Raw genomic sequence first — 25,077 nt, 5'->3', positions numbered from 1 at the left:
CCTGCCTGTTTGGTCCAGGCGTTGGTGTGCGCTGAAGGAAACGGATTTTTAGCTGCTTCTTGGCATGCGACAAAGCCAGCGTTGACCAAGGAAATCCCTGGAAGTTGTTGGCTTTGCCTAAGCAGAATCAAAATGCAGGTGTGAAGGGCATGTGCCACCAGGCAGCGTGGGGAGATGGCCCTGTCCAGGCCTGGGAAGGCAGAATTGGGGCCCAAATCTGCACACCCAGCTGCTGAGAAATTGCTGAAATTGGGTAATGATGTCGTTTTTTCCCCCCTCCACCCCCCATTTTCTTGCCTTTCTCTGACCTGGGTCTGCTGTGCTATGGTGTGAGCAGGAGCTCAGCTGGGGTCAAGACCTGCATCTTGGGGCTGGATTTGAGGGAGAGGGAAGAGGGTGGAAAGCTCAGATGGGACAGAGCTGGATCCTGATTTTGTAAGGTGATGCTGTGGGGAGAGGGGCAAGGTTAGCTTTCAATTTTTTTTTCTCTTTATAGAGGCCAAAAAAAAACCCCCCATGGGAGTCATCTTTATAGTAAGAGCTTTTTATGTCCTTGTGGGAAGAAGGTAACTCATCCTTGTGGCTGGATGGCCAAGGAGAAATAGCATTCCCGGCTCTGGGCTCCCTTGCGGTGGCTTCCGCGTGCCAGGGACTCCCCTGTCCGGCAGTGTCACCTGCGCCTCGGCAGCGGGAGCTGACGAGAGAGTGAGAGTTATAAAGGACCAGAAAACAAAAGTCTACTTTGTACAAACATAGAGGTTTAAAATGTGGTTTAGTTCCCCGAAGGAATGAAAACAAGACCTTTTAGATCGAGGATTTTCTCATTATTTTCTTTCTGCTGAATGGAATGGAGACAAAACATTTGGGTTTGGATAGAAAAGGCTCCCCCTCCCACCAGTTTGCCTCTCTCCATCTCTCTGGAGGCAGCAAATGGCTCACGCTGGACCTCAGATTCTTTTCCACCAAATATTGCCGGAACTAATACGCATCTCTGTGGACTGTTTGGGCAGAAAATGTGAAGTTCTTTCCACGCAGCCAGGAGGAACCATGTCCTGAGTCCTAGCCCCAAAGAACTGGGATGAGAAACTTCATTTCCAGCCAGCAAAGATGCTGCTGCTTAAATCCAGCGCCACTGAAAACCTCCTGGGGCTGGCTCCTTCTTTAGGTAGTTACGGTGCAAACTTTGGGTGCCAGCAGCTTACGGCAGAGATGGGGGTCCCGGTTTGGTGGCTGCGCTCTGGGGTCTGCAGGATCCCACCTACTGTGAGACCTCGAGCAAAGGGGTTGTCATCACCTGCGAGGAGAGGACACCTCTCCTGTTGGGAGAGCTATGTTGGAGCTGCTGATACCAATGCATAGTGTAACTTGTTTTTTTGTTTTTTTTTTTTGCTTTTCTTTGAATAAGGGCAAAGCCAGCCTTGTTTTTTTTCCAGCCAGCTTAAAAGCACTTTTTGAGTGTAACTTTTGGCTCTTTGAGCCTTTGAGAGAGTATTGAGTTGCAAAAGGTGGTGGCTGCCAGTTCCTATATAAAAACACTGCATTAGTCAAAAACCCCTTTGGAAGCGCCCCTGATTAATATATCAGCTCCTAGGAGAGCGCGCTGACCTAGATTTCGCTTTAGCTGTTTAGGTGGAGGCTCAACTACAATGTGGCTTTTATCTGTTCGCAGAATGGATTTGGAGGATGTGGAGTCTACCGAGAGCTTTTATTTCCTTTTAAAACCATTGTGCTCAAACATGCTACCATATGTGGGGTTTTTTTTTCTTTTTTTAATCTTGCTCGTGGATCGTTTTGGGGGTTTAGGAGGTCGGTGGTGTTAAGAAGCTTATCAGCTGCATAAGAATGGTTGGGGAATCCATTAATTTGCACGTGTTTCGTGGCATAACTTGATTATCAGACACCTGAAAGACACTGGAGGTAGGGGCTGTAGCAGGTATTTGCTGGCACGAGCAGTTTTTCTCTGGTCTCTTTGAAGTTCGGATGTGTTAAAAGTATGATCATAACACTCCCAGGCAGTCGTTTCTTATCTGACTTATTTTTGCCGGGGGAATGTAATGCAATGTGAAAGGCGTTTATATGGAATTTCTGGAATAGCATTTTACAGGGTGGGAAAAGCAGGATGTCTGTGAAAGAGTCCAGCCTGTGAACTGGCGGCAAGGAGAGGAGCTGAGACGCGGGGCTGCTTTGCAGTTGCAACTCTGGTGCCGCAGAATCTCACGGCGCTTTCGGAGCGTTGGAGGGGTTGGCTTCCCAATGCTGCTGGCCTCCCCATCCTTAAACAGAGATTAGAAATCAGGCGAGTTATTGCGATCTTGTGGATCTGAACCATCTCGGGGTCAAGAGGGGTATCCCTGGCTGCTGAACGCAGGAGGGTTTCCTTAGCTTGACTCCTGTAACCTCTGCGGCTGCCATCTTGCCTTCCCGAAAGGGCTTTCCTCGATGTCCGCATCCTGAGCGGCACCTGAACCTGGGGAATGGAGCAGAAAGGAATGTGCTGCTCGTTGGGCTTGGCCCCAGTTCAGATGTTGGTCTGTGTGTGTGCGCCGATGATAGCACCGCACCTTATTGCTGCTGGCCGAGTGACGCCGAGGAGGAGGAAATGGTTAGGGTGGTTGGTTTGGTATTTCTTGCTGTAGTTCAATTAGAAGATTCCACTACCCGCCTTTGATCTACCATGTGTATGCCCTCTGCCATTGAGCCAGCGTATAAATTCTTTCTTTGAATAGCAATATTTACAATGAAGCCTTACTCATTTGGGTAAAGGACAGTCCAAGCACATTTCTGAAGTCTTGACTTCATTAGCACGGTCCTGCAGTTCATCAAACCCCATAAATATTTATCTTTTCAGCATTCTTTGTATGATTTCAAAACACTGGCCGTATTTTAATGGGACACTTCATGTTGTTTATTGTGCAATAGCTTTGCCATAGATACGCTGACAAAGAACTCTCTGATGGCCATAATGAATGGGGAGGCCCGTTCTCTTCCAGGCATGTTTATGGACCGGGTAAAAGCTGCCTTTGCATCAGCACTCCCCGAGTGGGTGGGGAGCCCAGGCCAGTTGGGGATTCCCCTGCGAACGTTATGAGTCAAAAGGATTTGCAGCTCTGCCAACCCTGCACACTTAGAAACCCTGAGTCTGTTGCTCCAAATCATGAAATTTATAATAAATAAATACATGTAGGGGTATTCCAGCTTGCTTTCTGACAGCCGTGGTTCCGGGTAAAATCAATGCCCGTGTTCTGGTTTTCTCTGCAGCTGCAGTGGCTTGGGACTTATTATTTAATTTTAATTTTAATGGCATAGCAGAAATTTTTGCTGACGTGCAAGGCTTTGGGTGTTGAGATGCATCAAGTGTTTGGAGACCTGTGGGTAAAACAACACGAGCTGGCAGTGTGGGCTTTGGGGAGCAGCACTGGGATAAGCACACCTTGTCCTGGTGCCGAGCAGCTCTTTTCCTGGGACTGGAGGCTGCCTCTTGTGTCTGCTCACTTTAGAGGCAAGAAAAGCCAGGTCTTGTCTCAAAGGGTTAGGAGCTTGCATGGCTTTTAGTGGCATTTGGATTTTGAACCTTGTTAACCTCTAATGTTAAGCCAGTTATGCTGATGGAGGAAGCTGGTAATGGAAATCCCAGCCCTGTCCCTAAAGCTTTAGGTTTAAGTATTTTGTGAGGGTTTTCTAAATGCTGAGATGATTAAAACAAAATTTAAAAAAAACCCTAGTCTTTCATGAAGTTTTTTGCAAACCTATATGGAGCAGATGGGATGCATGGTGGTTGCTAATGTTTGTGCTACTGAGAAAATGCCTGATAGGCTTCAAACTGACACAAAGGAACAAGCTGCTGAAGAAGCCTCTTTATGAACCTTCTGCATTGCAAGGGGTTTTTTTAAGACTATTTTGGATATTTCTTCCAAGCATTTTATGTTTAGGACAAAATATCTTTGGAGGGTAGAAGGTGGCTGAATAACAAATATTCTATATATATTATATATATATAATATATATATATATAACTCTATATATATTATATATATATAATATATATATATAACTCTATATATATTATAACAAATATTGTAAGTTCTTTTACAGGACAGAAAAACGTTCATGGTGTAAAGAAAACCCAAACCCAAGGTGTCTACTTCTTAATGAATAAGTGTGCTTAATAAGTGGTGAAAGTTTTATCGAGTTGCATGATCTTTATTTTGTTCAATTATGGAAGATCTTTACATTTTGAAAAAGTATTGATGACTCTTCCCTCTCTTTTTCCAGGCAGGATTATTGATTCAACACACTGATCCTCTCCTGTGTGAATTCATCTCCCGAACATCTGCACCAGGTACTTCTTTTCTTTCACTGCATGTTTCTGCTGTCTGTGCTATCTTTCCATTTAAAGCTGCTTCAGAGAGGTCTTTATGCTCCAATGATACTGTGTTTGGATTTTAATCTGCCCTTCAGGAGATTGGGCTCCGTATTTTGCCCCCCTCCTGCTGGCATCCCAAATTTTTTTTTTAATTGCAAGAAGATGGATTGCTCATGGAAATGGGGGGGGTGATGGGGCTCTTGGAAACGGACTGGATATTGTTGGTGTTCAGAGGGAATCGAATGGTACGTGGAAGCCTTGCAAAAACCAGAATGTTTCTTTCCAGTCGCTTAAGGAGCACGCGATTAGGGCGAGATAAGGACCTCGGTGTCCGGGCTCGTTTCGGTTGCACTCTCACAACCGTGAGTACTCCGCCTGTGAAAGGGGATCGACTTCCCAGCTGTTTCTTATCACAGATGGAGCATGTCAGGAGGAAAAGCCCCATGTGTGACCTGAGACATCCCGCATTTCTGAAGTGTCTGAAATACTTGAATATTTTTGTCAGACTGATCCCCAGCCCCTTTTCATTGCGTTGAAGTTATGGCATGCTCTGATGACCGCAGAGCCCAAGGCAATGCTGAGTTCTGGCGATTAACGTGTGTGAACTGCTTCACCCATTTACGTGATAGCTTTCATATGTTTTCTTATTGGTATTTACTACTATACGTTACCTCTATTTCCGCTTGGAAATGAGCATCCGGCTGCAAAAGTAGAGAGGGGAGAAGAAAGTGAGTCAAATCTGCCCTCTCGCCCTGCACAGGGAAAATGATGTAGTGCCTAGGCACTGAGCCATTCCCCGTCACACGGCTGGGATCATCCTCCGTGAATATTTTTTCCATCTAGAATTCGCTGATCTGCTCTGGTATTCTTTGACCACACTTCTTTGTTTATTCCCCAACCGCTTCAGATGAGCAAAAATTGCATTGGCAAGAACACTTGTGGGAAAGCAACATCGTGTTGCATACTTGTGCGAATAAATATTCACAAGAGAATCCACGTCGAAAGCACTCGCACGGCCACTTGCGAATTCTCTTCCGATTAGTCACCAAAGAGACTTGTTGAATGTTTATAGCTGTTTGGTGGGCAACTGGGAAGACTTGTCATTTGTCTAAGCCTTTGGTCGCCCAGTCTGGGATGGGAATGAAAGCATCTAGCCTGGGTTGATTGAGTGGCACCGGTAGCCCAGGCTCGTAGCGACTCGTTTCTGTCTGTAGCAACTCCAGGTTGCCTGTTTAGGCTATTCATGAGAGCTAAAGGCTGGAGGAATTTTGGGGAAGAATCAAGAGTCTGTGTATAGATTGTTAGGACTTAAACCAAGAGCTGCATTTGCCGGATAAATGGACCGAGCGTTATTTGACCAATGTTAGGGAAACGCGAAGGCTGTATTTACCTTTTGGTTTTGAGCGTTCTTGAAGCAATTACCAGTTAATGCCTGTGCTTCTGGAGAGCTGTTGCTGAATGATGATGGTCTCCTGGGAGTCCCAAATTCTCTGCTCTGAGTGCTTTGCACCGATGGATACTTTTATCTGGTTTTCTGCTTCTCTCCTTGCAAAGCACTGGGAAAAGCAGCTGTTGCCTTTGATACTTGGATAGATTGGGCTCCACAACTGAATAAACTATTGCTACTTGATTGCTTGTGCTGTTGCCCTGTGAGTTTTCCCATAGTGGAGACTAAAGCACTAACAAACTGTTCCAGTTGTGGTTCTGTAGACAAGTGTGGGGTTTGGGGGACGCTTTAAACGGAGGTCAACTGTCGAACGAAAGTTGCCTTTTCCTTTAAGGATTTGGTTGACAAAGGTAGCTGAAATAAAGTTGGATGGGTTTTTTTCTTCAGATACACATCCAACCCTTCAAAAGCAATTAGTATTTTACCACATAACGTGCACACACCAAATGGATTAAGAATTGGCTGATACATCTGAAAAAACAGTCAGCATCGGGGAGCCCTCGTGAAATAAGAGAGGTTGTGAGCCCGGCTTTGTGGAGCTCAGTGCGCTCTTATTCCGTCGTCTCATCAGCGACCTAAAGTCATGGTAAAATTACTGCTGATGAAGCTTTTGCGTCGCTCGCGCTTTGGCTGGGAAGTGCGCAGCGGTGACTAAAGCAGCAATGCCGTGCGGTCTGGAAAGCTTGGTAAGCTCAGCTCATGGAAATAAAACAGGCTTTGATGCAGACATGGCTCCGCAGCTGGGAAGGAGGCAGGCAAGCTGTGCCGACGGCGCTGCCGCCTGTGCTGCAGAAATAAATGCCTTTGTGAAGGGCAGAATGAGCTCCCAGTGTGCCAGGCTGGCAAAAATAAAAAAAGGCTAGCGTGGTGCTGGGATGTGTATGCAGGAGAGCCGTGTGTTACCCCACCAAACCGTGTGGGTTTGGGTTTTTTTGGTTTGGTTTTTTTTTCCTCTCTTCAAAAGGATGCCAACAAATGGAAGTCAACGTGGAAAAGGGCTAGAAAAATGATTTGGGAGCTGGGGGAAGCAAGATATTTAAAAGCTCTTAATCTACTGAACTTTTATACATATAGAAAGGGACTTGATATTTGTGCACTGGGATCGTTTTGAGAGAGACTTTGGAAACAAAAGGAAAAGATATAGCGCGAATCCTAGCTGGAAGCTAAAACCCAACCCGTTCGCTCTTGGATACAAAGCACGTATTTCTGAGTGTGAATGCCACAGAGGATTTGCTGTCTCCTGGTGCTTGTCAAATCAAGCTTGTGTGCATGCGAGGGGTGCTCTTGCCAGGACCCAAATGAAGCTTTAATTGTAGGGCTTTAGCTCTTGGGCTTTATACAGCCGGGTGAGTGGGTGAAATGTAATGGTTGGGGTGATGCAGGAGGTCAGAACAGATGATATCATGGTCCCTTCAGGACTCAAAGCTTTATGAATAAATGCATTTGAAAATCCTGTTGTATTCTAGTGGAAAGGACTGGCGTTCCTTGAGATTAAATGGAGAGATTGAGACTTGCAACTGTGGTGATGTCCTTGTTGGCTGGAACAAGCAGCGTGGGCTCAGCCCACCTTGTCTCCTTGGTACGCTCATCAGAGGAGCTGAAGCACTTGGGGTAATGCTCGTTACCAGCTCTATAGCCTTGGAGGTTTTGTCTCATTGGTGATCACAGAAAATAATACTTAGATGAAAGACGGGTCAAGTAAAACAGTTGTTGGGTATCTTTACGTGTCTTTACAGAATGAATTTTTGAAATTGAGGGCAGTTTTATGCCTTGTTCCAGGAGCTCTAAAGCCCAGGCAAATGGGTTTTGTCAAGGCAAGGGAAACTCGGGGCATGTTTTTCCTTAATTCTGTTTCTGTCTGATTCTTGAGGCATCTCTGTAGATACCGTTTCATTTGTCACGTTCCCAGTCTTCCATCAGAAGAGAGTTCTGATGAGGCAGAGAGCAATAACAAATCCCCCACCCACCAACCCCATTGAGTCATTTACCAAAATAAATGCTTCATTTGGGGGAAGCAAATATTTTAGGCTTTCTGTAGCAAACCCAGGAAAAAATATTTTCAGGTTAGATACGTGACTCATGATGATTTCTTGTTCTGATCCTGTGCTACGCTAAGTTGTGATGAAGCTGGGGGACTGATCCCAGTGATGCTCTGCTCCCAGGAGCCCCTAAAAAGAGCAGAGCATTTTTGCAGGCTGCAATGTGCCCATCTCTGCCTTTCAGTCAAATTCCATTTAGCTTCTATTATCGTAGACTTGAGTAAGCAAGTTTAATTATCTCCATTGTGTTAAATGGTTTCCAGACCAGAGGTAAGTGCCTCTAAGCAATAGGTAAAATAATGTTATCCATCTGCATCCCTTTGGAATATGGACGAAGGATGCCGTGTATTTGTTGCTGCGTTATTACCTCTGTAGCTCATGTGGCCTGGAGGCAGCGGGCTCCGAGTCCGAGGCTCGTGATTAGGGGGTTTGGTGATGTGTTCGATCTCTTGTTGTTGTTGTCTGGCTGCAGCTGGAGAGGAAATACCTTCGTGTTGTCAGCTGAAATGTAAACACAACGTCCATCATCGATCAGGAGTCATTGAGGTTCATCTGCTCTTGGGTTCTCTCATAACCACGGGAGAAGCAGATTAACGTGAAAAATCCTGGTGCGTGCATGTGGTTTTGTGCATTTAAAGCTAACCAGATGTTTGAAACGTCTTTTTGAAATACAGATGATGATATAATGACTCCTTAGTAATAGAGAGCATTGGCAAGGGAGACATGAATATCCCCTCAGTGTGGCATGAGGAGATGAACTCCTGATTTGTAGGCTTGGATGAGTTCAGGAAGTTCACAGGCTACCTAAGGACAAAAGGTTTTTGTTCCAGGAGTGTGCTCTGTCCCGGGTAACATGCAACACTGCTGAACTGAGAACATCTTCAGGTTATTTCATTTAAGAAAAGGCTCCATTTGATGATCGACTTGGCACTTGCCAGATGCCTCTAATCCAGAGGCTTTCTACAGCGTGCATTCCACCGTGAGGTCCCTTTGGTGGTACGTGGGTCATCGGGCTGTGCTGAGCTGGCTGTGGTCACCAGGGTGGCGGGGCCGGGCTGTGCCCCCTGCCATGGCTGGGTGGCCACGGGGTTGGGGCGCCCAATGCCAACCGTGCCACCCTTCATCTGATGTGGCACTCGCTTGATCCTCTAGCACAGAAAGAAGAAAAAGCACACGAAAACCAGACAGGATGACTAGACTGGTATGTTCTTTGGCCAGTTACCTAAAGATTTTGGAAGCAAAAATGTGAATGGGAGGGAAATAAAATGCTCTGGGGTGCAGGCAATCTGATATGGAGGCATTGGTTCCTCGGTAGGAACATTATTGTCTTCAGAGAAGCTGTGCGTACGTTTCCTTTTATACCAAATGAACTGATAGCGGAATGTGGCATCTGTCAACGCGTGCTGCAAGAGAAATACAGAAGCCTAAAGCCGGGACTTGACAGGAGGTGGATGATGGTTTTAAATAATAAAATACCCTTTTCTGTTTAATTTTGTTGGGGGGGTGGGTTACAGGGGAAGGGGGGAAGCTATAATGAATGCTGTGCTTTTGTGCTTGGAGGGCAGAGAACAAGGCAGAAATGCAGCAGGTAATGGAAGGGCATCAGTCTGGGGCCGAAAGCAAAACGTGGCCTCTGTGGTCCGTGGCAAGGTAAATCTGGAATGATTTTACTAAAATGAACAGATTTCAGCAGCGTTTAGTGTCGAGCAGCTGCAGCTCTGTGTGCTTTCCAACCTTCCTTACACCTGCCTGCTTTTTTGGCTAGAGCCCTGCTTCTGTCCCTTCTGTTTCTTCTGCGTCCACTTCGTAGTAGACCAAGGTACCTGAAGCGTCGGCACCTATTTCCTACCTGACGTACAAGTTCGAGGCGCTACAGTGCTGCTCTGATTTCGAACCACTTACTTTACCATTAGATTTAGGCAGAGAATTTTTGGATCCGTTTGCTTAAACCTTAAATACTCAGCTAAATTCAAATGGCTTTATCCAGCCTGGGTTGGACCTGTGAGCCTTCTGAAGGTCTTTGTGCTCTGTGTAGCCCCCGTTACCCCTGGTTTCTGCCATACAAATACCTGCAACAAAAAGGGGTTGTGTCCTGCGTGGAGGTAGCTCCAGTCTTGTAATGGCTGGAAAATGATAATGTTAATAACTGTGGTAAGATAAGTGGCTTGATTTTCCTGCTTTTTCTGCATTAAAAAATAAAAATGGGTAATGCTGGTCACTGAAGTGCAGGATCACCGAAGGTGTTTGGAGATGCTGATTTAATTGGCGGGTTTGCTTCCAGCTCCACAGTTAATTCTCCAGAGAAGGTCTAATTGCTTGGCGCTAGCACAACGATTTTCGTCTGCAGCACATGATTAATTTGTGCTGCTTTAGCCCTTGAGCCTACAGAACAGTGCCCTCTCGTGTGCAGCGCAGAGACGAACCGGAGGTGATAAATCCTTTTCCAAACCAGCCATAGTTTTTGGAGCATCAGTAAGCAAGCAAGCCTGACCTGTTGCCGCATGTTGCTTTGGGGTTTTTTTTGGTGTTTTTTTTTTTTTTCTACAGCCATCGTGCCACAAAACGCTGGGAGAGGCTTTTGTGTACTGGTATTTCAAAATATCTAAATGAATGAGCACTTCCTTTATACTAGTTAGTTCAGTACATTGAATTAACAAATTTATTCTAGGAGGGGGGGAAAAAAAGCCTAAAGATTTCACCTATTTTCCTGGCTCGCCTGCTGAAGGTAGCGTGGATTCTAGTGGTGTGCGTGCAGATGACAGCAACTGTGCTCCGGTGCCAGAAACTGGAGATTAAGGTGTAGAATGCAATTTCAGAATAGTCCCAAAAGAAAAGGTTGAGCATTAATAAGTGTATTGTGTGTTGCTGGGATTTGGGGTTTTTTTTATTGTTGTTTATCACCATGGGGGGACCATTTCAAATGCACAGTGGAGTTGAAGTCCTCGGTTTGCCATAGACTCTACAAATGATGAGGAACCCGTGTGCTCTCTCCTGTGCTGCTCTTAGCATGATCTTTCTTCCAGCCCTGGCCCGTTGCTGTGCAAAACTCCAGTCACTTTGCTGGTTGAGCTCTGTAGAATTGCAGTCCTGTATGGTAGTGATGGTCCTTGTGTTCTTCTGTCTCCACCTATTGTCTTTTACTCCTGGCACCTCTTTCAGTTAGCTAACAGGCTGTCTTCTCTTTCTACAGGGACTTAGTAAAGTTATCCAGCCTAAAGCTCTTTGGTGCTTTATAGCAAGATGTTATTTTTATATATGGCTAGATATGAACATATAGACTTAATGACGGACTGGTGTGTCTAATGCTGGCACGTGGATTAGCCATGCTGGAGTGCTTTTTGACTGGTGCTATAATGAAGGCACCTACAATTTCATGGCATGATGCTTCGGACATGACTGTGTGCTGTGCATACCTCATGCTGCAGTGGGCGAAGTGCTGGCACAGAAGAACCTGTGCTGGGGATCAACTTGGCTTGGGGGGTGCTTGCTTTCTGAACATATGTAGGAATAATTAACCTAGGGGTAAGACTTAAACCTTTTATGAGGCTTAACCCTGCTTCTCTAGTGCCTCCAAACTTTGTTGCTGTAGGAGGAGAGAGTAGTCTGCCTTTTTTTTTTTTCCTTTCCCCACTGTGTTATGGGAGTGTTTGTCTAGCTATAGATGTATTTAATCTTTTAGAGGTGGAGGAACGCATGTTAAATAAACATGAAGTTTGGGCACTTTCTAGAATTGGGTGTGTTTGCCTGATTTTCAGGAAGGGTGATGTGTTTAGAAGAAGGATTTATATTTTGCATTCGGGTTCCCTTTGAGCTTATTCCAATGGCTGAGATTCGATGTTTGGATCCAGGATGCTGCATTCAGCCAAGGGAAGTCATAAGGGGTGTGGAATTGCATAAGCTGGAGCAGTTGTCCACGTGGGTGAGCCTCTGGAGCCCTGGGTCCCGTTCAGCGGGGCTGCCTGTGAGGTGCAGCATCCGCCCTTTAGGATCTGGCCATCCGGTTGCAGCTGATGGCATTTCCCATGCTTGGTCCCGCTTTGCTTCCAGCAGACTTCTTGCATCAGTCGCTGCTTATGGGGATGCAGTGTCCAGAGTGGTCCCCCTGATCAGTTTGGTAGCTCCTCCGTTCGTGGTGAGAGGAATATGAACCACCTCTTGCACCAGCTTGGTGGGAAAAACAATCAAACTTCTTTTTGGCCAAGATAACAGGAACAGAAAGCACGGTTCAAAGCACTGGCCTTGCAGAAAGCCCGAATCCAAACTGACTCAGGGTAATTGGAAGGGTTTTCCTTGAGTACGGCTGCAAGTACAGGGCTGGAACCCCAACTGGCTTGTGGGTGTGTCAGTCTGTCTGTGTCAGAAGTGGCAAATGGGCTGGGAAAAGTCCACTGATGCAATGGTGCTGTGCCCCAAGAAGATGCCAAGAGAATGAGAGGTCTCTCAGGCAGAGTATTGGCTATGAAGGTAGGTGTGGAAATGTCTGCAAGGAAACTCTCCTGTTCTACCGGAGTCAGGGAAAAATGACTTTGTGTGCACATTTTTCAGTTGAATGGGAAGCTTCTTGACTCTTTCTCTCAGAAGCTGGGCAAGAAGATCCTGGGTGTTAGCTAACCTTGCAGGTTGGAAGGTCCAATACTGCACCTCTGACTCTTCTGCCTTCTACTTGACTACTCTGAGCTTGCCAGTGAACCCAAAGCAGAAGAGCAGTGCTAGTCCCACTGTTCAGACCAAGGGTTTACGTACTTTGGAAGTGGTGCAGAGGTCTTGGGGTGGAAGCAGTGTGATTGAATGATGTCCTGGTGCCCTTGCTGGGGGTCTGGGCTGGTCCAGCAGCATGCGGGTGGTTGTTGAGGGCTTGGAGCTCTAAATTTCCTGCCTGTTACAGATGTAACATCAAAATTGTCTCCTCTAACATTACATTTGCACGCAAAGGCTATAACAGTGATTCCAGGTTCTTATAATCCTTCTGCTTGGATAAGAATCAGATCTTAACAAATGTGGGCACACGAGGACTAAAGACTTTTATTACAATATCTTTTTAATTATCAAGGTGGAGAATCACGTTTTACAAACTACAATAAATTCAATTTTATTACAGTTTGTGTGAGGACTTATTTAATAGTAGATTACACTAGACACTAACAAAATTCTTTTTCTTTCTCTAAGGTTTATTTGTCGCTTGTTAAACTCTAGGAAAATGAGCTGTGAATTGAACCAGAGGGTTACAGATATAATCCAAATGATGGTTCATATTTATGGTTTAGATTAGCCTAGTTTCATTCCAGATTGCGAACACTTTTAACATCTGTGAAATCCAAACCAGGCAGCTATGCTTTATTAAGATCTAGCGTCTACTATTTTCAGTAGGTAACTTGTGAAGTCTCAAACACTGAATTATGGCTGTTTGTTTTGGAAGGAGCTTCACTTATTTTTCTCCTGTCTGTACTCCTTGGTAATCCTGGTGTTATGATAACTCGGGGCTCCTGTGGAGCCTGCTGCCGTAGGCAGATCTGGAGAGAGGACGGCTTTGGTAATGAGGAGCATCCTCTCTAAACCAGTAACCACTGGGTTATCGCACCTCCTGTTCAGGGCTTGGCTTATTGCTGGTCCTGGTCATGTTCTTCTGATGAGCAGCAGCTCTGTTCTCTTCTTTCTCTCTCATGCTTTGTCCTTTGTCATGGAGACTGTGGGTCCACTGAGTGCCCCATGAAAGGCCTGTTTTCAAGTTCACAGCTTTTTTTTAACTCTTCTGATGTTTATTTTTGTATGTGGAAGCCCCTGAAGAACTACCTGATGCTTAACAGAAGATGATGATTTCTTATGTAGACCTCTTGTGGGATCTTGGTATGGCCTAAAAGAAAAGACTGTCTCTTAGAAGACCATCTCTTAAAGAAAGTGGTGATGGAACCAAGTAGAAGTTTGGGGCCTGGGTTAAAGGTGGTGCTCAGAGGTTATATTTGTGAACACAAATGCATTGGAAGCATTCAAATAGGTTTGGGGAACTTGGCATGTTTCTCTTGTTAAAGAATATGTGGAGCATGGTCCCTCAGTGCCTGAATTAGGAGAAAACTGAAAGTGGAAGGGTCTTGGTATAGCAAATACAGGTGTAGGTAATGTGTTGAAGATGGAGACTGGAACTGAAGACAAATACCATCACTCTGGATGTCCCCCCAGCTTTATATGCTGAGCATGATATCATATGGTATGTCATATGACCCCTTGGGCCAGTTTGGGGTCAGCCATCCTGGCTGTGCCCCCTCCCAGCTCCTTGAGCCCCTGGGAAGCTGAAAAGTCCTTGCTTGGTGTGAGCCCTGCTCAGCAACAACTGAACCATCAGTGAGTTATCAACATTATTCCAGTACCAAACCCAAAACACAGCGATGTGCCAGCTCCTAAGAAGAAAATTACCTCTGTCCCAGCCGAAACCAGGACAATTGTTGACTACAGTTGGGACTTGACTTGCTACTGATGAAAGAGGGTAGATCCAGGCTCTGGCAAGGTGGGGTAACTTGGACCAGAACAGCCCCTTCGTGCAGAACAGCCACAGGACTTTGCATTCTTTTTGAATAACACCGAGGTTTGTAAAAGCTTTGAATGTGTTGGGTTTGGTTGGGTTTTTTTTCAGCTCTTGGTGACGAAACACTCCCCTCTCAGATTTTGGTGTGGTGGTGTCTTGAAAATAACTGATTTATTCCCTGATTCTTAACAGTTTGCAGTCACTGTGATGGTCAGTCAGTACAAAAAAGAAATGCTTGCAATTCTGGATGCTGCTGTTGCAGGCAAAATTTGCAAGCGAGCGTATACTGGATGTCAGTTGGTGTCTGCTGAGAAGATGCTGCTGTTGGGGAGGGGGTCAATGTGCAATTCCCCCAACTTGCTCTGTGTTTTGAAATGCAGCAGGCGACAAAACCGAGCCCTGTGCTAAATAAATGGGAAAACATAGGTTAACCAACCTTGCAGAAACAGTGGGGTGCCACTGTGATCAGGTTTATACTTCCATTTTAATTCAATTCCCTGGGAAACCTTTGGAAAAGAAATCCAATAAAACTAGAAAGAATGGCAGACACTTTCTGGCCAATGGCTATGGCAAGCAAACATGTTCAAGAGATTATTTTCATATGCATGTAGTCATCTTAGAATTCTGGAAGGGAACAGTTTGTCTGATTTATAATAAATTATTCATCCCTTTTATTACCATAATAATCACTTTTTATGGTTACCCAAGCGAATGCTATTATGAAAGCACAGAAAAATCTATTAATTATTTTCCAGGATTTTAGCGTATTTAGTTTAGCGTATTTAGTTTTTTCCTAGAGTTTTCCCATTCTGTAGATTTTTGATGTTATCAGAAAGCAAAGCATTTATTCTTTCCTAAGATAAACATTTCTAAGCACACTTATTTTGCCTGTTGTGCAACAGCGTTGCTGTTTGCAGAGCTGGAAGAACACGAGAACAGCTTTGCAAGGGAAAGTGCCAGTCTCTGCAACGATCGCTGGATGCCTCTTCCCCACCTCTTGGTCCCCAAAGCCGTATGGACTCTGGGTGTGTTTCCATTCACCTCGTGTAGGTACATAACTGATTTAGATAAAGATCTCCAACAAGAGTTGGGTTCTTAAAAATAAGGAATGCTGACTTGGGCCAGGAACAAATGGAAGTAGACTGAGATGGAGGATTTTTCCCCTTCGATAGGGGGAGGTTCTCGTGCTGTTTAGTAGGAGCCCTCGGGGCCCAACTATTGCAAATTTTAACGCAGAGCTTGTGTTAACCAGGTTGTGAATGGGTTTTTATAAGTTTCTGAGGTACTGAAGGACTGGACCTATTGCTGGACCTGTATTATATTTATTCGCTTGGTTTTTCAAACTAAATTTAGTAGATCAGCAGCTCCTAGCACCATTGATTGCTGCAACTTTGGGAAGTTGCCTTCACCACATGGAGAGCATGGTCTGGGTTATTGCACCGGGGCACGACTGGGGTGTGTGATAGTTCTGGATTTGGAGGTAAAAGCCTTATGAAATGTCACTGGACTTGGCATATAGATATAGCTGCTGGTGTTAGAGGCTAAGTGAGTATGAAAAAGGTGCATAAATCTTTCTTCCTGACTCTATTTCTGGTTTTTGATGGGCTGAATCTCTTTTAATGCAATCTTTGCTGTTGCGTGTGATGCTGGTTTGGTCCATATCTAATGCTCAGTCTGTGGAGCACTGACCTTTACAATGAAGTGGGACTGAACACAGGGGAATCTCTGCATGATCAAGTAATAACAACTTTGGACCTCTTTAATGCCTACAAATTGGATTAAATAAAACTTCCAGAGCTGGCTGCTTCTATTCTATGCTAAAACAGTGCTTAAGAAAAATTGGTTGCTTGTTTTGCACATTTGGGTCTCCTTAAAATCAGCCTGCTGGATGTATGCGTGCAGGTCTTGTATGACACCATACAGTGATGAGATGTTAGAGTGTAAAATGATAATAAACGCCCAGCACAGCTGGGAGGTTGGATCTCGGTTCATCCCCTACCTCTCTGATTCACTGGTCTCCCCTGCTGCAAGCACGGTTTTTGACCCAATGTAAATCCGAGAGGTCACCCTTCAGCAGCATAGCTAAGCACATTCCTAGGTTAAGGCATGGGACTAACCTTGTGTCCAGTGAGACCAGCCTCATGCTGAAATAACATGCTGAACTGCAGCCTAAATACCTAAGAAAAAAAATTCTCAGAGAAACCTTTCCTTCAGAGCTTGTCTTATACTGTATATCTACTTGGCCTCTAAGAGCCGTAAGGGTTGGGAACGTGTCATCTTCTGGGGGTTGTGCAGAGCCAGATCACTGCTTAACACAGCCATAATCCTGTCATCTCTAGTTTAGATCATGAGCATTTCGGAGAGGGAGCTCCTCTTTCTTTTTCGTATTAGCAGAGCACCAAGAGCCCTGTCAATGCTCAGTAAATCCAACAGCCTCTTGGGAGTTGGCCGCCTTATTAAAACGCTTTGCTGCTCTACGAATGATGGAAGACTGCAGCTTATAGTAAAAAGGAAAAGTGCGCAAGAACAATAAGGTATCTATTTATGTTGTGTAGCATGTGGTACAAGGAAATGGCAAGGAAGAGCAATTAAAAAGGTTTTGCTTGGGAGAGGTTTGAAGAATTTCTGGCAAGCTTTGAAGATGTGTGAGTAACCAGTCAGGTGAAGAAAGCTAAAATTCCTCTTGATTTGCAGGAGGTGTAGAGGAGGAAGCTCTTTTGCCAGGAGAGAGGATTGTGGGGTGGAGGGGAAGGAAAAACTGGTGACTGGATATAGGGCAAAAAGGGGGAAGGATGGCCAAGCCAGTAATGATGGAACATGTCCAGAGAGACTTGAAGAGAAGTAATCAAGAGTGAGGTAGGAAACATGACGCTCCTACCCATGTTTCTCAGCCGCAAGATGCAATAGTTCCACTTGCCATTGGCACACAGCGGGGCAGAAAGTAGCATCCTGGCATGAAGGTGACGCGTCTTTCGGTAGAAGCTCTGGGAGTTCTGCGAACTGCCAATGAGCGACATGTTGAAATCTTGACATAGTGTGCTTATGATCTAGGCTAATTATTGACTTTATTCCAGTCTGTATGTGTGTCCTTCCAAGAAATAATGTCATTTGCGTTGGCACTGAAATGAGAGATGCAGCCTTTAACAGGCTTTCAAGAGAAAAACACAAGTGCGATATTAAACTGTATATCTGAGAAGGGTCTTAGTCTGGATGGAGCAGTCTTGGCAATTGCATTTACATATGGAGATTATTCTACCATTTTCAGGCATAGGTAAATGTGATTACCAAGACCTTATTCTCTGTGGTGCACCAACAGAGGCAAGAGCCATACATGGTACATCCAAAGACAAATGCTTCCCCCCCCAGGCCACCGAGGACATCATATGCCAGAGTTTTAAAATGTTAATTCTAAATAATAAACAACACTTGTTAAGAAATTAGGGGGCTTTTGGCTAAAATTGAAGGAAACTTTGCAGTAATGTAGCTCATAGATTGGAACATCTGGCTTTGAGGCAAACTTGTCTGTATTTGTAGAAATCTGCTTGTGCTACACAACGCACATACAAATACACGATTTCTGCCTTTCTCGATGCTCCTCCTGTATAAATGATTGAGCCTTTCTCTCGGTGTGCTCTAACTTTATAAAGGTTGACCCTCCTGTGTGTGATTTGAACCTGGGTTTCCATTAGCCAATTAAATGGCCTCCTCATGAGCTGGTCTGGAGCAGTTAAGTTCATGATTTCATGGAAATAGTTGAAAGATCTTGAATTCCTCCTTTTGAGGAAGGGACAATTTCAAAATGCTTCTAGTGCATCTGCTTTCACTACGTGTTCCTGGTGACTATGCCGACTTGTGGTCCAAGGCTTCTCTTCTAGAAAACTGATAATGCAAAAGTACTGAGTGTGTGCGGAGTCTCCTTCCCATGGTGTTTGCTCCCTTCCTCTTTCACACCTAGCAAATCCTGGATAAGTGCACTATATGCTATTTTATGATGCTTCTAACAGGGCCATTCATTTTGTTCTTGGTCTTGCCTCTGTCAGTAGACCAGCAGGACTGGAAGATGCCTTTTGGCCATCTAGTTTCAGCGTTGGCTTCTTTTCAACTTTGACGTGGCACTGGAAGTGAGCACTGCTTGGGTGCTAGGAGCAAGCCGAAAAAAGCTAATAAGAGATGAATTCTTTACTGACAAATGCCAAGTAAGCCACAGCAAAAGAAATAATTGGAGCTGCTTCTGCAGTTTTTTCTGTTCTGAGTTTATTATATTAATCGGGTAGGAGTACTTAAACTTCTTTGTGGCTGCTCAATGTAGCCTTTGGCACCATACACAACAGTGGTCAAAAAAAGCAAACAGAAGTGTTGAGGCATACAAAACACATGGAAAATATCTTGCCATTATATAAATCGGCTGAATGCCTGTGCCTGAAATGTTGTCTTCCATTCTAGTAAATTCATCTCATAAAGGAGGCAGCAAAATAAGTAGGAATTCAGAGGCAGGAGAAATGAAAAAAATGTAATATTTTGGAGCTGTTTCCCCATAGTGAGTTTTAAAGTCACTGGAAGGAGTATAAAGCAAGGAGATAAGTTGACTTAAATGTTCTTTCTGAGAATATGCAACAGAGGAGATGCTCAGTTAAGCTGAGAAGTCAGCAAACTGGGTTGTCGGATGTTGCGTGCCTCGCAGAGTCACACCGTGACCGTGAGCTCTGCGGGTTGCCATACAAGGGCAATCTAACAAATCAAGATGAACAAGGGGGTTTATAAATGAGCATAGGTGGTTTGGGGGTTTTTGTTTACTGTCACAATTTAGAGGCATTTCTTCCTCTCCACATGGTGGACGGAGGCAGAGATGCTTGTTGCGCGTAGGTGAAGCCACTATGGGAGATGTGGTGGTGACTCTCTGGCATGTCCTAGTAGCTTCAGGAAAAGATGTTTTTACCTTTGCAATCTCTTCTATGAACCAAGGTTTTGAGTGCAGGGAAGACTTATGGGTTTTGGGGGTGAAGAAAACCATAAGCTGTCGGCTATTGATGCGACCTCCCCTCTCCATTCTCCAAGGAACATGCTGCCTCTTATCTGTCCCCTCTTATCCATTCTTCTACTTCCATCATCTTTCATCTGCCCTTAATTAACTTTTCCCATTCTGCTGGGTGTACGTACTCCTGAGATTAACGTAAGAGGGAGTGCGAAGTTGCAAGAGAATTGAAAATCAATTTCTCTGTCTTCATGTACCTGTCAAGGATTGAGTGCCAAGGCCGGAATTTGTCCTCCGATAGCTGATGGTATCGCCTCCACCTAAATCACCTTTCTAGCACTGCTTAAGATATATTAGCCGTAGCACCCTGGCTGCGATCCAGTTCTAGTACAAAGTATTTGGTGGAATAGGGAAGCAGCGTCTCTGCGAGCGGAGGGGCTGAAGCCAGCGCCGACTCCTCCGCGTCTGGCAAAAACGTGGTTGTGGAGCGAGAGGAAACGACGAACGGTCGAAACTCCCGGGTCCTCGTCTCGGGTGAAAGCTAAGCCTTGGTGTTTATAAAAAGGCTTGAGCGTCGGGGCCCTTGAGTTAGACTTACTCTGCTGATCTACGTGATCTATGGGAGCAAGGAGGGGGGGTGTCTGTTTCTGTGTCTAATCGCTTGCAGGCATGTGATTACAACATTTAATGATCAGGGACTAGGTCAGTTTTTAATTAGCTGAGCCACATGATAGGCTTTCGCAGTGCCAGCAAACTCTTTCCTTATTGATGTCTAGTCTGATGTTACAAAATAGCAGCTGTGCCAGTGAAATCATGGATTTATGGGTTAAATCACGGCGTGTAGCAGATTGTATTTCCCAATCCCAAGCTGTTTTGTTCTGAGCTGGATGGGACGCGGTGGGTCTGAATTTCAGCATGCAGCGAGTCTCTCTTTTTGTTTGATGCATTGTGTAGCATGCAATAAATAAGAAAAATAACGCTCCAAAATGCTTGGGAAGTTAGAAATGGGGTACAGTGGCTGCTACAAGGACTCATGTGATGCTGTGGTCTGGTGGAATCAAATGCTGTTGCTGATTGAATCACATGTTTTTGTACTAGTAACAACCAATAACATCCCTTTCCTCCCCAAAAGGGCTAAATATAGTCCTGAGAAACTCCAACCAGGCCGGATTGGCACCAGATTGTGACTTTTCCACAAGCCCTGTGCAATGGCCGGCATACAGTCATACGGTTCCAGGAGCAGATGGTAGAGCAGGCTGTACGTTTCGGAGTCAGCCAGCTCCCCCCTTTCCCCTTCCCTGCAAGGAGGGATGTATCCCGTGCTGGCTTTGCGCATCGCTTTGCGTCCATCATCTTGCATTGGAAAGGGCAAATCAAGCGTATGACTTTGGTTTTTCCTGGCCCGCATGTGGATGATAACAGCCCCCCCACTTCCCTCCATGCTACGCGGTGGGGGCGGAGGCGATGGTCCCCCAGTGATTAGACAGGCCATGACCCTTCCAACTTAAATGCACAAATCTGTTCTCTTAAATGTACATCTCGACACTCGCACACTGTACGCGTGCTCTGCCCTTGACCCCTGTTGCATGCTAGCTATAAAAGTTTTCCATTTATTTCCTGGAGGTCTGGAGATTTCAAACAACACTGTCCCTTCGAGCCATCCAGGTCTGGAGTGTATTTAAGTGCCGAAGTAGAGCCAAGTTTGAACGCAGTGAGGTCTCTCAAAAATGTGCACGTGAGCAAATCTTTCCTTATCGTACTCTTCTGCTGAGCCAAGGAAGAAGTCCCTGGTGATGCTGATCTCCAAGCCGGGGCACATTCTGGGGAGGGTTTAATTTCCCCTGAAAGTCTGGTGCTGATCACTTGTACAGTCAGGGCTTCCAACCTGTTGCGCTGTTGATGGTTCATAAATTCATCAGATTTTGGGCTCTGAGACCGCTAGTATGCCATTTTTTTTTTTTTGTTTCCACTGTAATGTAGGCTATTGAATTATGGTTCTTGAGTAGTTGTACTTCACATGCTTTTTCCCCTCACTTTCATAATTAGGTTTAGCCTAGTTCGTTTATGCCTTACTTTCTGCCAGCTTGGAAGCTCATTTGGTTAAAACTGACTTGGAGCCAGGTCCAACCCTGAGCTTGGGCACTTTCCTGTCCTGATGAGGGAGGGAGGGATCTAGGGCCAACCACTTGCCTGCCACTATTTCCAGTTACTGATGTTCACTGTCACCTTTTCCAAGCAGACGAGCTAATCGAGGAACCCCTGCATTGCTCTTGAGTGAGTTCACATTATGAAATTCAAAACCAAAATTCACCTGTGATTTTGATTTGAGCTTCTCAGGATCCAAGATTCACAGTAAGAAAAAATGCTTGTCTATGGAAGTTTGTCCCATATCCCTGTTAAGTTAACACTTGGGGATTTTTCCATAGAAATCTTGTTTTCTACAAAGCTGAGTTATGCTGCCCAAGACTCAGTAGCTGACTCCAGGATTAAAGCTGTGTTTTATGATCCTGAAGTTGAGCAAGGTTTTATCCCCTGATCTGGAATTGAAATTCTTGGGAAGGCTGTTGGAGGGAAGAAAGCAGGGACAGGAACTGTAGCTCTGTCTCACGCTTTTCATATCTTGGCTCCCATCTGCTGTCACCCGAGAGGTGCCTGCACTGCTATGCAAGGATAAAAGGCAGGGCAGGGGCCTGAAGCAGTTTGGCTGTATCAGCTGTACTAATTAGCAGAGCTAATTAGCAGATACGGAATTCTGTGCTAATGCAACCTGTTGCTTCCAGTTTGCCCCGACTCCAGGTATGTGTGCCTTGGGCTAGATGCCTTCAGCACCTTGGTGGCGAGGAAGGAGAGCTGAGGAGGGGCTGCTTGGCTGTAAAGTCCTTTCTTCTCACTGTTTGCTTCCCGAAGATTTGAAGTCCCAAGTCTGCCCTTGCCCTTTCAGTTCATGCTCCTGGATAAGGGGAACATGCTTATCAGCCTGCTTTGGGGATGTGATTTGGCTCTCTGAGGGCAGTTGGGTGCGTGCAAGCTCTGTGGATGACTGTTCCCTGTCCAGGATAGCAAAACCTCACTTCCACCCTGTTTAGCTTTAAACCCTCTGTAGTCAATGAGGAGAGATGGGCATCTCCAAATCTTAATTTCAGTCCAGGTAAGATCTGAATTTGGTTTTTTTAGACTTCTACAAAAAAAAGTTATAGATTGCTAAGAGCAACCAGAATCCAAATTTAGATCCTGCTGTGGGTTATGTACATAGACCTCTGCCTTATTCTGGAGGCTCTACTGAACCTGGAGTTTTGGAGCATGGTGGGATAGTGGATAGGAATCTACAGCTGCAGATGTTTTCCCAAAGCCAGCTTTTCAGCAGTTATTTTTTTGAAAAGCATGGCATGCACACGTACATTGGTACGTTACTGGTGATTATACAAACTGCATGGCAGCTGGGGGATAAATACAAGATGTATGGTCAAATAGCTGGTTGCACGCCCATGCATCTTAATTTTTAGGAAAGCCATCTATTCTGGGCTTACCTCCCAGTGACATTGCCACCGTCGCTTGCAGAAATCATCAGCTTAAGCTTGGTTTGGGCTGGGGCTGATAGGATGGTCTGATTCTTGCCACAGCTTTCCTAGGGCATAGCAACCTCATTATATCGTGTTAGGGACGTCTCTAGGCAGATAGCTGCTCCTGCTGGGTTGCCCGTAGGTCTGGCGGAAGAGTCTCGGTTCTAGAAGGATCTGAGCTGAAGTCAGCTTGTGGTGCTTACCAGGGAGAGGTGGCTTATTTTGTTGGCAAGTGGGGTTTGTGATACCTGGGGTCTGAATACCCAAGGCTTGTGCTTGACCTTAGTAACTGAATTACAGGAGCAGCAGTGGGCGAAGGCAAGGGCTCCATTCGGGTGCTCTGTGTCCTGGAGGTGGGAGATGTTCTTGCTGTCCTCTTAGCTGATGGGAGATGAGAAGAGCATGAAAATCTGCTGTAAAACTGGGAGTGAACCTAGATTGTCTGAGTCTGCTCTGTTGTTTTGGCATTTTCTGTTTAATGGGCTGGCACAAGCTCGACTCTTAAAATTACTCAGAATTCCTGTAAAGTTCAGGAGTTTGTGGTTATGCGAGGCACTAATGGACATCACGGAGTCGTTTCTTAGCGTGTGTTGTGCAGGTTGTTTTATCAAAGCGACAGCAGCGTGCTGGTGAGACGGGTAGCTTCGGGGTACTAGCATGGCTTGTTGACATCCCTTGTCTTTCCTTGCAACACAGCTGACTGGTAGTAGCCAGCCAGCCCCGTACCTCCTCTGCTCGGCAGTTTTGGACACCATTGCCTTTATTTTTGAGACGTGGAGATGGTGTAAGTACTACTAACGGCTTCGACGGACAACCACTTGTCGGGCTGAGTGTGAAAATAACGGACAACTTCGTGCCGGTAAGTTGACATGGGAGATTCTTGGCTGGTAAGAGTGGCATAAACATAAGAAAGGTCCTACAGAAGGAAATACTGTGAAACTAATCGTAAATCTGTTGATGAAATGTGGCCAGCAGTATTCTCCTCATCTTTTTGTCAGGGAAGGTGCTGGTGCGATCAAAGTATATTTGGTTTCGCCTGTTGGGATGAATGAAGAGCAGAATTTGAGAGAAATTCTGGTGATGGTTTCTTTTTTTTTCTTTTTTTTTTTTTTTCTGCTGTTACTGTCCTAAGTTACCTGAAATATGGAAGCTACTACGGTCTTGTCTTTTTTTGGGTTGGTTGTCAAGATTTAATACCCTCTTCACTTCAGAGCAACAGAGGTGTTTACAAGTCATCTTGGTGGTTTTCAGGAAGTTGTAATCAATTTGTATCTGAATACAAATTATATACCACCCTGTGAGGTTTATGATTTGTTTGTTTTTAAATATCTTTTTTTTTTTTTTTTTTTTTTTTTTCCTGGGACACTTGGGGTTGGCCTTTGATGTTAATGGTTATTCTGCCATAGAGCTCAGTGCTTCTGCAAAGAGATTTCTGTCAAGTGTTAAATCCAGATATGTATGAAACAGGATATAGTTCCCACAGGGAGGTTTTCTTGTTTCTGGACAATGCTAATGCCTTTCATGAGAATATCTTCTTTTCACCATACTGCCTTCCTTATCACTACTGGCTTTGCCTGTGAATTCCTGACAACAGGAGTAGGCTTGGGAGCTCTGATCTCGGTCATATCTATTCCAAGTGTTTTTGAACATGCCAGTCAAGGAGGCACTGGAGCATAGCATAATGTGAAATATTTTGAATGTCCTGCTGTAGGTCTTGCCTCTATAAACAAAAACTTTTCCAGAAGTTTTGCAAGGATTGATAGGATCAGGATGTATTTGTTAGCAGGGAGGGCTGGCTGAGATATTGCCGTTGTAGCTCACCCTCAATGTGAAGCGGGAAGTTGAATCTGCTGTTTGCTGTGCCTGGTTGTATGGGAAGAGGGGCCTAAAAATGAGGAGAGACTTCTCGATTTGAGATGTATTTTTAGAATAAAATGTTATGTGTCGCAAAAGTGATTTGGGATGTTCTAATGGTACGCTACCTTGATTTTGGTCTTCATTTAATGAACGTAGGCAACTCTTACATGTGCAAGCACATGCATGGGGTGTAAAGTGAAGTGGAACACTTCGGTTGACCTGAAATGGAGATACTCTAATTTACCCCCATCCCGCCCTGGACTTTGCTGTTTCTTTGCAGAAAGCTCAAGATTTTCAGTGTATTCTTTCCTGATCTGGAATA

At 45.0% G+C, this 25,077-nt stretch overlaps 1 protein-coding gene across 3 annotated transcripts in view; it reads left to right on the top strand.

The window, feature by feature from the left end:
• The window catches only part of LOC104125026 (BTG3 associated nuclear protein), a 309,443-nt gene that overhangs the window by 195,443 nt on the left and 88,923 nt on the right, over positions 1 to 25,077 (top strand). For all 3 annotated transcript variants that reach the window (XR_004841820.1, XR_004841821.1, XR_004841819.1), the window contains one exon: positions 4,273 to 4,339. The gene's annotated coding sequence lies outside the window, so the exon portion shown is untranslated. Of the gene's footprint in view, positions 1 to 4,272; positions 4,340 to 25,077 lie in introns of those variants that run through there.

This window comes from Egretta garzetta, unplaced genomic scaffold, assembly GCF_000687185.1.
Source record: "Egretta garzetta isolate BGI_Z169 unplaced genomic scaffold, ASM68718v1 scaffold284, whole genome shotgun sequence".
Lineage (NCBI taxonomy): Eukaryota > Metazoa > Chordata > Aves > Pelecaniformes > Ardeidae > Egretta > Egretta garzetta.
Note: the sequence above shows the minus strand (reverse complement) of the source record. Positions and strands in the feature narration are given on the sequence as shown.